The following is a 12,779-nucleotide window of genomic DNA, read 5'->3' as shown; positions in this document are numbered from 1 at the left end:
TTTTGCATAAATTATGATAATGAGATAGTAGTATTCTCACCTAATCATGTCAGACTGTCCCACATAGATTAACGAAACTATACATATATACAAATCACAAAAATATTCACACAAAAACTGTATTTGTACAAAACGTTTTGGGGTCAGTTTTGACCCCATACGGTAATCTACGTCACAAAAAAGCTACGGTGGTTTGAGGGTTAAAGGGCCAGGGAAATATATTTATAAAGTTGAAACAGTGTTACAAATATTTCTGAAGTATCAAATGTCCTAGACATATAATTACAAAACTTTAAAATCAATTCTAAACAATGGCCACAAACATCCGCATGGTGTCTTGGAATGGACTCTAATGTGTGTTTTGTCTTTAAAACATCTGTCTCATCAAGGCCTTTCAGGACTTTTAGTTTTTGAATGTATTTTCAGATTTATGTAATAAGTTACCGAATTGTATTTTTTTTATTCGGATTTATTTAATGAGCATAGGACAAGAAGCATGTCTGCTTATGCGAGTCTTCTGCTCAGTAAACATTAAACAAATTTTAAACAGTCAAAGTAAACGGCTGGCTTAACAATCAAAATGCACTAAAAGAATCTCCCAGTCTTTGAAATTTAGTTGAACACGTGGTCTAGAATTTGACTGTTTATGGAATATGGGAGGGAGGGGTTGCCCATAAGGAGTAGGGTACATACGGTACAGTCAGATGAATGGAGGGGGTCGAATGGGAGTATTTTTTTCAGGTTCAAACAGTCTATGGATTGTAACATATTGGTCCTTTCAACATTATACAGTTTGCAGTGTAACAGATAGTGCTCAGTAGTCTCGTTTGGATCACCACACTGACATGCAGGACTAGTTATACAATGGTGTTCGAATAGGTGTGAGTTAAGCTGGCTGAAGTCGAGTCTAAGTCTAGTCTGGTGAACTGCAGGGTATGCGTGGCCATGGGAGCATTGGGGGTGTCTGGGCGGGCTGACAAAGAAAGATTCCAGTTCTTTTTTTTTTAAATACTGATAGATAATGATGATTTGGCTGACAAAGGAAGTTGATTCCAGGAGAGAACTGCAGTTGTACTTTTGACCGTATTTTCAGTGTGTTAAATTACCAAGTGGGGATTTTTGACTAAATATTACATTCATATTACATTTCAAAGTGGCATAATCAAAGGAAAACACAGGCCATTTGCATTATTTTCAATATTTCAATATTAGTAACACGTCGACATAATTTTTTGACATTGGTAAGTTTTAAAAAATTCCTCTGGATTTTTGTACTGCCTAAATTGGCAGTTATTTCCGTGCGTAACAAAGTTAGTTTAATCGTGCATGTCACAAATCAATATTATATACTTGATAAGCCACTTGTGTCACTTTATGAGATTTTGGTCAGTAGGCAAACGGTTGTAAACATGGCATTTATTTGATGAAATCGCATGAAAGCTTGTAGAGTGGGGATTTTACAAAAGGACATTAGCAAGAAAGTACAACATTTGTAGTAACACCCATTAACAGAGCCTGACCAAATATTGTTTAAGAGATCAACGGAAAAAGTGCACATTTAAAATCAATTCATGTTATACTTGAAAGTACCATAATTAAAGGAAAAGGCAGGCATTTCCATTATTTTCAAGATTTGCAACACGTCAACAATCTTCTGGATTTTTAGGCAGTTATGTTTATGCTTAACAAAGGAAGTAGATAATCCTGCATGTCCAAAATATACTTGATAAGTCACTTGTGTCACATTTTTGTCAGGCCATATGGGTGATATCATCTGTGACCCTTAAAACTAATGCGAGCGTGCGAATAAAAGAAAATGTTGGCCCAAAGAAGGTTTCAGGGACGCTTATGAGATGGCCAGGAAGGTTGAACAAGTGATTGAACACACAGACTATCTTGTGCGAACAATAGCCTCTTCATTTCTGTTCTTTCACATCTTCTAATTTGACAATGGAATTTACGTTGGCATTCTATGACATTAGGAAACTTTTTCTGATATTTGTTTTAAACTATTTACTAATGTACGTACAATCTCTATGTATTGAATCTGTGTAAATTGAATCATTTTCCAGGTACTCTGTAGGAGTTACAGTTTGGCGCGTAGATGTCACCCATATAATCAAACCAACATGGCCTTAGGCCATCGCAAGTAAATTCTATGGATGACATCCAATGCAGAGTGCAAAAATAATGAGATAGTGCGAAAAAAAAAGATTGGTAAAAAAGCAAGATGGCTAAATTTTCCAAGTAGACATTAACGACGTAAGATTTGAAGTGACAAGTGGCATCACAACTAACGAGGCATTCATTCCTGCATGAGAGAAATGAACTGGTGCAGTGAAAGTGATACTAGTGTGGTACATTGGAATCACTTGCCAAGCTAGCAACTACATTCATGGCTTGTGGCACTTTTACAACTATCCAACAAGTTTAACTTCTGTAACTATAGTCATGGCTACATTCCTAGTGTCACTTCTACAAGTATAATTATTAGGCTTCAACACAACATTTTTCCCTATCCAACCATCCCCATAGAGGAAAAAAGATTTTGTTTTTTTCTGAAATCAGGCGAAATTAATGAGCGTGCTGATGTCATCCATAAAATTTACTTGCTGTGGCGTAAGCTAGAAATGCTAACGATTGTTAACATTGCGTACGTGTGCTTGATTAAATTGCACGAAAGCTTGTAGAGTAGAGGTAATATAAAAAAAAAAATCAGCAAGAAAGTACAAAATTTGTAACCTCATCTGAAAACAAACCAAAACGTTCCCATTCAAATTCAGATCACACTTCAAAATTACAGTTCAACTATTTCAAGCACACTTCAAAATGTTTTGCTTTAATTCTGGGGGGAAAACAGGGCTAGTAGCATTATGTTCATGATTCGTATCTTGCCAATTGACTTGTGTGTAAATGTCGGACAAATTTTATTCTATCAATAAGATCGCGAGATGCTAGACATTTGAAGAAATTGGAAAAAGAACAAAAATACTCTGGAACATTCAGGACTACTTAAATGTGACGAAATTTGCGTTTCTACTGTAAAGTTGACCGAAATGAGGAATGTAACTGTCCGATAAATCGATTTGAATAAAGGTTGATTGCTGATTCAACATGCGTCTTTCTTGCTTGTAGTATAGTAATTAAAACAACATCTTTCTTCCCCTTCCACACCTCATCGACCTCTTATCCATCATGCGGAAATGGACTGTTCCAAATCAACCCTTTGCAGAAATGGATAATTCCAAATTCCAGGTCATCATTTTGTGTTTAAATGTGGTCACACGGGAGTGCAATATCTTTTGTTTGGAGATAACAAAGAATTCCAAAGTATATCATAGTGCATCTCACTGCATCAAAAAAAAAAAAAAAAACAATGACAGAATATCGAACAAGCCTCATCAATTAGAAAAAAAATTCCTTTTAAATTTATACTTTGTGTGCAGAGTGCAAAACGTTATGTAGGGGCCGTTAAATAGTAGAAGACCGGTAACTAGGGAAACGTTTTCCTTGACTTCCTGCGAAACTAAGATATAATATGATGTAATGATATCATATGATATAGTATAGTATTACCATACCTTTACTTTACTAATAGGCCTTTGGCCTTAAGGCGTCATCGAGAAACGGTGAAAAATTGTTATTTTGTAACAATTTGTTATTTTGTAACAATTTGCGATAATTTCTAACCTCTAAGTGAAAAGGCAATCACACTAATGGTGGCATCATGAAAGAGAGCTGTGAATAATTCATTGTGTCTATAGCATTTCTCCACACAGCCGGGAAAATCTTTGTATACAGTCTATTGTACATTCCAAGGCTAGGGCGGTCCCGTATTTCATGACCTCGCATGACCTCTCCCAAACGGAGGAAAGCACAAAAACATGCATTGCAAGCATCATATGTGAGATATGTGCCCAGAGTAGAAATGACGGCAATGTTTCACCGTGATGATGTTTTTAAAATACGACCTTCTCAACTTTTCTTTTAAAAAATTTAAGCAAAGAAAAATAATTTACTAGTGCCTACCAGCCTGCCTAACGCCCTCCCACCCTGCCTAACTCCATCCCACCCTACCTAACTCCATCCCACCCTGCCTAACTCCATCCCACCCTACCTAACTCCATCCCACCCTGCCTAACTCCATCCCACCCTGCCTAACTCCATCCCACCCTGCCTAATTCCATCCCACTCTACCTAACTCCATCCCTTCCTCGATGCTAGATATGACCAAACTTCCGGGAGTTTTGAAAGCTCCTTGACATGACACAAAAGATATCCCTGTGTACATGGTAAGGTTCAAACGAGCCACACCAGAAATGTACTTCTTTATATGTCATGGTGTGACTCACTTCACTCCAACCCACTGCCTCCAACCCACGAAACAAAACGGCTAAGCGTGATGATGGATGCAGTTATCATGCATTTCGCTAGATGTCTCTACTGACGCAACAAACGGGTCGCACAGTTAGAGAAAATGTGCCCATCCGCAAGTAGATGACTTTCCATTTCACTTATACCCCCTTTCCACTAGGACGGCGCTCTCTCTGAAACCTCAAATTGGGAAGAGCGCGGTGGGATCGCCAAGGTCGCCATGGGAGCGCACAGAGAGCGCGGTGGGAGCGATATGGTCGCCAAGGTCGCCATCACCTACGCGACTGTTTTGAACCTGCTCAAAACAGTCGCAGTGAGAGCGCCGTTGACGGCGATCCAACGAAGAGCGCAGAGAGAGCGCGGTAAGAGCGCCGTGAGCGCCAGGAGAGCGCAATAGGCCTCAGCAGTGGTTTATGATACCAATTTAGCGAGGACGGCTCTCTCACCACGCTCTCAACTGCGGTTTGTGAAGAAGTATATTCGACACAGACTGAAACCGGAGAGATGTCCAAAATGTACCGGTGATGTACAATGAAACAAACTGAGATGGAATAACTAAGGTTTAAAAAAGCAAAAGTTTATCATTTCTCAACTTATTTTTGAATTTCAACATGATGACATTAGGTTTTCTTGTTCTTCATAGGTACATTTAGATTATTGAAGACGTCCTATTTTCAATAAATCGAAGTGTTTCAGTGATGTATGATTTACAGTAATAACGTGGCATCATAAAGAAATTTATGGTGAACAAGTTACATGACAGATTTTTTTAAAAAGCAGGAAGACAAACGTGTCTATTTCAGTCTGAGTGCCTGTACAGTGACCAAAATTGAATTTGTTAAAAGTCTTGATTTTATACTTTGAATGTTATGTAAGACGTTAAAGGATGACTTCAAAGATACCAAAATACACTTCTTAAAAAGATTCGTTCTTTATCTCAGAAATTTGTTGAGTAATCTTTCGAACCTTTGCTAGCTCATAAAAGGATGCTGACATTTTAGTTTTTCGTCGCGCCGAGAGCGCGCTGGGGTCGCCGGAGAGATTAAATTAGAGCAGCTTTTTCTGGCGTCGCGGCGCTCTCACGGCGCTCTGGTCAATTTTCCATCGCTGCGACGGAAAATTGGCCAGAGCACCATTTTTGATCAAAAATGTATATTTTTGCTGCCTGTGTCATGAAAAAGTCAACTGATCTGGAATTTGATATTGGGGTAGCTTTAGCACTAGAAATGGAAATGGGCTACATAGACCAGTCCATTTTGCATAGATACTAGTAGGGGTGTTCTGGAAGAGTCAATTCTTTTATGGGGGGGGGGGGGGTAAATTAAAGTTTTGGATTGCAATATGCTGTATTTGCTCGCAAGCAAATGTCGGCCTTTCTAGTGTTTCTTCTTTCTTTCTTTCTTTCTCCTGTCAAATCTTCAAAACGCGCCATCTCCGTCGTTCCTGGACCGAATGACCTGATCATGAAATTTGGCACGATGGTAGAGAGAGCCAATACTCCCAGGCCTTTTTTCCCCTTTTTCGCTTAATGTCTTTAAAATGATTTTATTGAGGTTTTATTATCATTTTTATACCAAACGGTATATTTTTGCCCCCTGTACCCTGGTATTACAATTAAATGGCCTGAAATTTGGTATAGATAGGCATTGTACATTTGGTTACATGATCCAAGTAAAATTTTTGGCATGAACTATTTTTAAATTATTAATTTCAGCACTTTTCTGTGGGGAAATTGGTTTTCTTTCGGCCTTCTGCCGTGACGTCACCCCACAAAGCTCCACACCTGCCATGGTGTCAGCTGAAGCAAGAGTTAATTGAATTTAATGAGCTGACCAATCAGCGAAGAGGAAGGCGAAGGCTAATTAATATTCATAAGCGGGGCCTTCCAACCTTGAATATAGAAACACATGCATGTCGTGACCACACAGCGGACGAATGCCACCCTTCGCCCGGTTTTATATATATAAAATAGTATACTATGTACTAGTAGTTTGCGAGGATTTGGAGTTCACAACAGGGTCATTTGGACGGTAGCAGAAGGTACGCGTTCCTTGAACGTTAGAGTACAAGTCTTTGTCGATGAATTTACCAACATTCCGCGTGGCAATATCAATCATTTTCGGTAGATTTGACTTTGGCAGGGTCAGTTGAGACAATCGAAGGAAGGTTACTTGGCGGAAATCGCGAGAAAATTGGCCAGTTTGCGTTTTGTTTTGATACGTAAGTTTGACAGTGGCGAGAATGATTATTTTCTCATCAATATTTCTCGTCAGAATGTTAGACTGTAAATCTAAACAATTGGCTTACCTATGCAATGTTTATATGAATAAAGATCAGTGGGTACTGAAATTATGTGTATTGCTCTCAGTCAACAGATCAGTATTTTCTCCACAGTGGCCACCTCTTTCTTGCCAGATAGATTTAGACAAGGCTGGAGCCAAGTGTTGGGCGTCAGGAGTTCGCCAGTCACTGGAGGAATGCGGCTATGGTTATGTATGGCATTGTCCTCTACAGCACAATACAAATTCGTCTCAAATTATCAATTCTATCAATCAGCGTCTGAAAGACATTTATTTTCAAACTTTTCTAAGAGAGATACACAATGACAACAAAGGTGGATCCGCTAAAAACAAATTGAGGTCTTACAGACTGTTCAAGTCCACTTATAATGTGGAACAATACCTGGATATTGACAATATTCGGCACAGGACGGCCGTCACAAAACTACGAGTCAGTTGCCACAAATTACACATCGAAACCGGAAGACATAACCGCACTCCTCTAGAACAACGAATATGTAGATACTGCAGTCTAGATAAGTTAGAAGACGAACATCATTTTGTAGTAGAATGTAGTTTGTACAAGAAGGAGAGAGCTGAACTCTACAGACTAATAGAATCCATGTTCCCCCACTTCATACAACTAAGTAATATAGACAAATTTATATTCCTTATGAATCTAGACAAGCCTTTACTTATAAAACATATCTGTTCTTACATTTTCAATATCACAAAGAAACGAGAAGAAGCCGAATGTACGCAGTAGAATACGATCCTTGAGTAGTGTAGATTCATTGTATCATTATATCATGTTGTATCATTTGTTGTGACCTGTACTAAACCCAGTGGGTATGAATGTACAATAAAGGTCTTCATTACATTACATTTATATAGTTGCCACATTTTTGAAATGCCCCCCCCCCAAAAAAAAAAAACACTCTTAGTGCCAGTGACGTCCGAACAGAAACCCTCGAACAAGGTAGAAACTCCTATCCTCCGGGTCTCGCACGCTACGAGCAGCAAATTGTTACGTATACAGTAAGACAATATTAGGTCCGAAGGCTGATTGCATACAAAGTAAAACAGTTTAACAGTGTTATACAGAATTATATACTTAACAAAGAAGGATAATGAAATATATAGATTAAACCAGATCAAGTTAAGTTGTTGGTCCTGGGATTTTTCAGGGAAAAAATATATATAAAGCGACAGGGCGGTAAAATTCTTTTAAAAGTTATAGACGTCTCTATTTCGGTAATGGTTCATTTTCAGTAATTGTTGAATGGCTTCATGTAATTTCATGATGAAAATTTTCTGAATGGAAGGTGTGGTGATTTCTTTCACTTTCGAAAAAAATAGGAGCTGGCGATTCCACTATGTAAACCAATCAGTTATGCATAGGAGATCCTGTGGAAGAGTATATTCTTCCATACGGGCCCGGGGCATATTGGGTATTAAAGCTCCATTTTGACCCGAACTCAATTCACAATATTAGTTCATTTTTGGGGAGAAGTTACTGTTAACGGTGCACATATCAGTTCTTCCGCGACCGGGTCAGTGATAGTCCCAAATTATTTTGGAGTAAGGGGATTTTAGCATCCGTTTAGTGGCCAGTTACTTTGTGAAAAATTAGCGCATTTGTCGACGAATCTTGGCTTCCGGGTATCGCTCCGAGGACGCAAACAGTGAAGCGCCCCGGGCAGCTTGAACGATGACGTCATCGCTACGGGCTTTCTAAATGAATTAGGATATTCATTATTGTGAGATTTTAGGTACTAGAATTTTCTTGTAAATCAGATATGTTAGGCCATATGGTACAATTGTACTTCCTGTATACTGTATAGGTGTAGTTCCCGGGAAAACTTTTGTTTGGACATACGGTGTCGTTTCAATGGGGGCGAGAAACTGGGGTGTGCCCCTAAATGTTCCATTTTCGAGCAGGGGTTATTTGGAACAGTTCAATGTTGCATGGAAAATGGTATGGCTGAAATATGCTGTATTTGCTCCTAAGCAAATGTCGGTCTTTCTAGTTACGTTTATCTTGCTGTTTGTTTTTCTTAAATCTGCCATGTAGCTTCTTCACCATAAATGTCTTTAGCATGCCACGCTATTTGTGTAATTCATAGAACACTGAGACACTTCGATCTATTGAAAATAGGACTTCAATTATCTAAATGTACAGATGAAGAACAAGAAAACATAATGTCATCATGTCGAAATCAAAATAAGTGTGGTAATAAAAAGTATTGTCATGGCGACGGCATTGTTGTTTATAAGTAATAAAGATTGTTGTCGAAGGTGTTTTGTTGTATTTAATACTTGTGTTCTATCCTTTCGCCTAGCTGTATGTATGGAGATTGTTTTACGCGATGGATTTTTGTATGGCTTTGCTATTAACAAGAAAGGTGATCTCTTATGACGAGTGAATCATAAGTGTTTCTCATTGATTATACAATTGAGGTCCTCATTTGCATAAAATATATCAGTTGATCTCCTCTACCTAAATAACAATGTATTCATGGTATGAAAGTCTTAGCAAAAAAAGCTATTGTAGCATGTTGTCATAAATTATGTAAATGAGACCCTAATTTGCATGACTTACGTCCGCATGTTCATCTTAACGTACATGTTGCTACCAAATGGAATTTTTGTCATTTAACACTACGATAACAATATCTCATTAATATCCCAGGTAGAATTCGACCATATTACGTAACAGAACTGCTGCAACATAAAGATACACATCATGACTCTTGTTGTTATATGCATGATAAAGTGCGCCCTCTGTCTGCTTACAAGATAACTGCAATACCAAGACGTAGGTAGGCATGTATGACGTGAGAGTTCAGTTATAGTCAAAATCGTTGACTTCTCACAACATCGTTTATTCACCACAAGGACTGAGTTTATGTTTACATGGGTTCATGTCCATCAATATTGCTCATGAAAATATACGTCCACCGGTTGGATCTCATTGACGTAACGGAAATACATACATTAAATACACATCTGGCTTTTGTTATTTACAGACTCTGTGAAGAATGTAAGAGTAAGAAACGCTGTAATAATTGGACTGAAGATACACACTTTTCACCCCCCCCCCCCCATTTCCTACTAAGGAATGTAGTAAGGGACAGTGAATCAATTGGAGTTATGAAAGAGTCCAATATGGCAGCAGCTCAGATTGTGTACAGGCACAAGAGCACACTCCAATACAAAGATGGCAGCATAGCACAATTCTGGCACAACCACATACTCACACACGCACATGTACACACACACACACACACACACACACACACACACACACACACGTACACACACACACATGCACACACACACACACACACACATTGTCACACACACACGCACACACACACATGCACGCATGCATACACACAGATACACACACACAGATGCACGCGCGCACACACACGCACACACACACACGAGTACATACACATACACGCACACACACACACATACACACGCACACACACACACACGCACGCACACACGCACACACACACACACACACACAAAAACACACAAAATGTCAGTAAAAGACATGGCAGGCATACACCTTTCACTTTGCCAGTCAAAAGTTTATAGTGAAACATTTCTTGAAAATGGCTTGTTTCTCCTTTTTGTAAAAAAAAGAACATTGTGTCATTCATCTTGAAACAGACCATTTTAACCAAGAGGTAGACGTTTTTGTACCCTGTCATCTTTCTGCAGCCTTTTTCAACAAAGAAAAAAGCTTCTTGTTCAACCTTAATCATTATATGGCCTCCTTCGGTCATATTGACCATGGTAAAATCCTAATTATTATCAGCCCTACAGCGTCGACTGTGGCTAAACAGTCCTATACGAGGATGACAGTCTCTGCCACATAGGGCACATCTGTAAGCTGACTCAGGTCAACCTTAATCAGCTGCTAAATACCTCAGCAGCTCCCAGATGAGTTTCATAATTTAAAAGTAATAAGTATTGGCAGCTGAGCAGTTGTATGTAGAATCATACCATAAGCAGATTCCTGAAAAATCACTTGATGCTATGATATCATATAGCTCTGTCCTGCCACTTGCTGCCGAACACTCAACTTTACAATTCTGTCTGCTACTTTAGTACTGTAAATGCATTTAAGTTTGCAGGGATTTAATTTTGCGGTAGAGGGAAAAAGGACTTTTCACGGTGGTTCGTGGTAGCGCCATGCGTTGTAGTTTCTTACTGCCACGGCAAAATGTTTGCGGTGGTTTTAAGTTTGCAGTGAAGTGGCCACAGCAAAAACCGCAAACATTAAACCACCGCGAAAGTTTCTGCATTTACAGTAAAGTTGGTGACAGTTGTCTGGTTCCTCAGACCACATATTTGTCTGGAGAAGAAGAAAAGAGGGAACTAAGATAGCGAAAACCATATGTTTCCTTTCCATCATGGTAAACGTAAAATACTGTAAATGCAGAAACTTTCTGGGTGGTTTAATGTTCGCAGTTTTCGCGGTGGCTGCTTCACCCCGAGCTTAAAACCACCGCAAACATTTTTTCCATGGCAGTAAGAGACTACAGTGCATGGTGCTACCGCGAACTCAAAACTACTGCAAACATTTTTTCCATGGCAGTAAGAGACTATACAGTGCATGGTGCTACCGTGAACTTATAACCACTGCAAACATTTTTCCATGGCAGTAAGAGACTACAGTGCATGGTGCTACCGTGAACTTATAACCACTGCAAACATTTTTCCATGGCAGTAAGAGACTACAGTGCATGGTGCTACCGCGAACTTAAAACAACAGCGAACTTAATTTCATTCCCAGTACTTTCCTTCCTCCCTAACATAATATTTTACAACGACAACGATAATGATTTCATCGAATGACTATTTGTACAGGCACGGACTCTTCAGCACTGTTGCCATGGCACAGCCACAGGTGAAACATATTAAATGCTACATTGTTGCACTTCACATTTAGCAACATTATTTGCAACACTATTCTGTATTCTACTGTGTTATTGCACTTGATTGCAATTCTCATGACCATAAACATAATCAACAATCACACACCTTGTCACGACTCGAGTTATATCAATTCTATGACTTGATTTTCAGACAAGACCAACAAGAGTTCGTTGACCACAATACCTCCATGAAATATTTTTAGTCCCCTTTTTAAAAAAAAAGCATTTGGTTAGTTACAATGTATTATTAAAAGGTCCTCGTTAAGCTTTGCTGACCACAATTTTCCAGAAACACAAACAGACACACCCCTATTGGTGAATGGCATAGCCCACAGCCAGGCTGCTACTACAGAACACATGTAAGTTGTAACCTGACCCTAACTGGACTTAAACAGTAATACGACCCATAAACAACGGAGAAGCAACACAACCCAGAAGTAAATTGTACTCATCAAGCAGATATTGCCGTCAAACTGCCCCTGCAGTTCCAGTGCATGGTGCTAGGTGGCCCAAACTTCCACCACTTCCACAATACATTAAAATCCATGCATCACAAAACAACAACAACACATGTCACGGGCCCAAAGACACCAGAACAGGGAGTCCAACTGCATTACCAAGGTCAAACACAAGGATGCCCAAAATCAAACCTCGCCGTCAGGTCAAGAACACAAACATCACAATCACACATAACCTTCTGGAGACATATTGCAGTATCCTCTACCAGGCTCCGTGGATCCGTAGTCTAATTGTAGAAATTGGACAAATTTACATATTACGCTAGGGGAGTCGGTCGGCCAGTAAAAACACTATCTGTAGGTCACAAGCTGTTCCCTAGCGGCTGTACTTCTCTGGCCGGCTTACCTCTACTTGTTTGTGGTTTTCCCAGCAACCTACGGAGCAGGGCTCTAGCCAGCTATAAATTTTTTTCAGCCAATTCCCATTGTCGGGAAAACATTATTCCAGGAGTTAGAGAGACTGAACTGAGACCTTGAAAAACCGGTTATAATGAGATTATCGTATGCGAAAGGGCACCGACACACATTGTCAACAATCAAAACAAACAGTGTGTGGCTTTTACGGCCGTGGACGGTGTCCCCAAGCCGCCTGTAGCTTCCACCAAGGAGCTTTTATCAGATTTTTGTCTGTCAAGGTTGACGGATTGGTT

The sequence above is a fragment of the Branchiostoma floridae genome, chromosome 13 (assembly GCF_000003815.2).
Source record: "Branchiostoma floridae strain S238N-H82 chromosome 13, Bfl_VNyyK, whole genome shotgun sequence".
Classification (NCBI taxonomy): Eukaryota; Metazoa; Chordata; class Leptocardii; order Amphioxiformes; family Branchiostomatidae; genus Branchiostoma; species Branchiostoma floridae.
Note: the sequence above shows the minus strand (reverse complement) of the source record.